This window comes from Tupaia chinensis, unplaced genomic scaffold (assembly GCF_000334495.1).
Source record: "Tupaia chinensis unplaced genomic scaffold, TupChi_1.0 Scaffold000159_1, whole genome shotgun sequence".
NCBI lineage: Eukaryota > Metazoa > Chordata > Mammalia > Scandentia > Tupaiidae > Tupaia > Tupaia belangeri.
The window spans coordinates 8,806,177-8,809,476 of NW_006159630.1; the positions used below are offsets into that span (position 1 = coordinate 8,806,177).

The 3,300-nt window shown below is 55.5% G+C and overlaps 1 long non-coding RNA gene across 1 annotated transcript; it reads right to left on the minus strand.

The window, feature by feature from the left end:
- Positions 1-951: 951 nt before the first annotated feature.
- Positions 952-1,293, minus strand: LOC106734606 (uncharacterized). The gene is made up of 2 exons (XR_001370170.2): positions 1,220-1,293; positions 952-982 (listed from the first exon to the last, which is right to left on the minus strand). It is a non-coding gene; the product is annotated as an uncharacterized LOC106734606 (long non-coding RNA).
- Between the last annotated feature and the right edge of the window lie 2,007 nt (positions 1,294-3,300).

A 3,300-nucleotide genomic window follows, 5' to 3' on the forward strand; every position in this document is an offset into this window, starting at 1 on the left:
TTCCGCCTCCAGCCCCGCCCCCTCGTTCCGCCATCTTGATTGGGGGCGGAAGGTCCTCTGCCCCGCCGGGAACCATGTTTGTTCTGGGCATCCTCGGCCGCACTGCAGAGGGCCTGGCGGGCGGTGGGCGGCGCTGCCAGCCGCGGCGGTTTCTTAGAGGGACCCTATTGAGTCGGCTGGTGGGAGCGTTCAGGTGACCGCAAACCTCCCCGGCGCCCGCGAGCCTTTCCCCCACGAGCAGCTCTGCAGTCGGGTTACTGATCGTAATGAAGCACCCGCGGTGTGATGGTCAGGCTTCCTCGGGACGCTCGCGGCCCCTTCCAGGCCATTGCAACGCCAGGCCCCGGGTCTCCCCGCTTCCTCCGGCCAAACTGCCGCCGCGGGGAGTCTGCGGAGGAAGGAGAGGCGGGGCGGGGCCCTGGGCTGCCGGGCGGCGCCGGTGGGCAGGGCCCGAGCACCTGTCCGCCCGGGGTGCAGCCTTAGGGGCGCGTTCGCGACGCCTTAGATTCTGTGACCGCTTACCAAGCGCAGTTTTAGGAAAAGAGGTTTCGGTTCGTTTGTGTTGGCTGGAAAGAGTCATTTTGTAAAGGCTACCCCCCCTTTTTTTGGATTCTGTTTTTCTGCTGTTGTTAATTAGTTCTCTGGGGTTTCTTGTTTTGGTTCAAACCTTGAGCCACTCAGGACGGCTTCTCTGGTATAGCCTGACGTCGGGGCCACAGGGAAGGGGGTGGTCTGCAGGGAGGAAACTAGGGAGAGATGCGGGAGGCTGCTGAGGTTTCAAGTCAACCCAAGACTTTTCATTTAAAAAAGAAAAGTTTATTGGGGGGGATCTCATGCCGCACCAACGCAGAGGAAATGGCGTGACGTGCGCTGTCCGGTGCCCCAGCACCAACTCCTGGCCAGCCTGATGGTCAGCGAGCCCTCTCCTGTCCCATCCTCCTCCATATTTTGAGGGAAACCCCAGACATCGAAGAATTTTAACCTGTAAATAAGCCATGAATATATAATATTCGACGTTACCTCACAATAACCCTACCGTGCAGAGAATATCTTTCTCATTGTAAAACGCTTGTTTTACCTGAGAGGCAAACATTTACTCACAGTGCAGTTTTCAAAGCCCACCAGATTCCCTAATTTGACCTAGACACGAACACTGCAAGGGGGGTAGGAATAGTCTTCCTATTCTGTACATGGCCAAGACCCAGAGAAGCCTATTTACCTGCCCTGGTCACAGACTCACCACTCGGGCGCCGGTTTTCCTGGCTCGCGCACTTCTCTACCGGTTTACGTTAATTGGCCACCAACTCAGGACGCCCCCTGATGGCAGGTCGCCTTGTGCCGGCTCTGCAGTCCATTCTGCCGAGAGCAATGATTGGTAGCAGGCTTCCTGGCATCTGCAGAGCTTCTCTGTGTTTGAGGTATTCATCTCTGTCTGGCAAGATCTCTTCCCAGGACTCCGCAGAGCTAGGGTACATGCCTGTGGGCTGGGACCAGTGACTCAGACCCGACCTCCTGGGGCATTGGGTGGAGAGGGAGTCGTGTGAGGTAGAGAAAGGGGAGATGTTTCTTTCCGTGATGGAAAGGTGTCACCTGCAACATCCACTTTCCACCCTGGGACAGCAGTGGCACCGAGTCCCTCTGCAGCTCCTGGCTGCTGATGCTAGTGGAGGTGCTGGTGGCAGCTGTGGGCGCCCACGATTGCCCTCACCAGACCCCCCTGTGGCACGCTGTGCCTGTCCTCAGCTTCACTTCTTTCCTGCCCTTCTCCTGAGCATGGATCCCACCTTGCCAGAGCTTCTCTGAGCTGTCCAGTGTCCACATGATAAGGTCCCTTTCCTGGGGCCTGGCGGTGACACAGAGGTAGATGCGACATTGTGGGGTTGCCCAACATGCGGAGGTTCAGCATTTGCATCTGGAGACCTCCCTGAGTACACCAGGCATGCGTGTGCCCACGCTCCAGGGCTGGCAGGGGTAGGTCTCAGCATCAGGACCCTGATGGGTGCTGTCTCTGTCTCTTCCATGGAAGAAATGAATAAACGTTTCAGAATTTTTGTTTGTTTCTTTAAAAATCGAAGTCAGCTCTAGAGCCCTGAACTGGCACACACTCCCTGGAGTCTGTCCACAAGAGCGTGGCTGAAGCATTTCAAATAGCAAGGGGGAGGAATGCCAATGTACTGCTAGGTGTGGGCACCTGGGGTTTGCCCTTGTGCCCCATGCCTGTGGTTTCAGGTAGAGAAAAGGCCAGCTGGCCCCCTGTGGGAGGCTGCGCACCAGCGAGTCTGCCGAGGCCATTTTCATGAGTCTCTTACTATTGCCATCTTAGGCTCAGAGAGCAAATAATTACACAGTGACAAAGGCCATGATTGGCTCCCCTTCAAAACCTCACCTTCAAAGCCATACTCTGATTGGCCACTAGAATCCCTCAGATTTGCATACCTGGTACCTCATGATTGGTCTACAAAAGCAACCAATCATAACCCACCTTTTAACAACCAATCACCGCCCACCAACATGTATATAACCACGATTCCTGGCCCACAATAAACAGACGACCCTGAAGAGTTGTAATGTTGTGAACCAGCAGTTAGAGTAATGGCTATGTTGCTGGACTCCCACGTAGTTGACCGCAGTTCGCGTCCCGGACCCGGTGGCTTAAAACTCATGCCGGGCGCGTGTGCACGCGTGCCCAAGATCCTGAGAGGAGAGTGGAGGAGAAGGGTTTGTGGCGTGATCATCCTCCCTGGAGGTTTGTTTCTCGCTTCCTGCCTCTATGTCTCTCTCTCTCTGGCAAGCGCACACGCCCTATAGCGAAAACTTCTCAAAAAAAAAAAAAAGTTGTAACATTGTGCAGCTCATCCTGTCTCTCACTCCTTTCCTCAGGAAACCTGTTTGACTGTCCTGTGGGTCGGGATAGCCCTCTGAGTGGCCCTGCAGAGGGGTGCCATCTGAATCAGGGCTTCCCCTGCCTTTCCTCTGTGCTTCCTTGGCCAAGTTCCTGGCTGCCCTGAAGGTGCCCCTGCTGCTCCTCTACCTGCAGAATTGGGCACTGAGAGGGGCTGGGACCAAACTTTTTTCTTGCTCTGGGTGCTGGAAAAGCTCCTGGAGCCTGAAGCAGCCTTTGCCTCTTCCCTCTCTAGGTCTCCTACTTTTCCTCCTTCACCTGGGGAGCAGGCCCATCTTCTGCAGTGTCTGAACTGGGACTGGCAAGACCAGTGATGTGGATGGAGCTCAGCTGCTCAGCCTCAGCAGCTGTGGCAGGCCTGGAATGAGATGAGAAACTAGAATCTTTTTCTCAAGGTC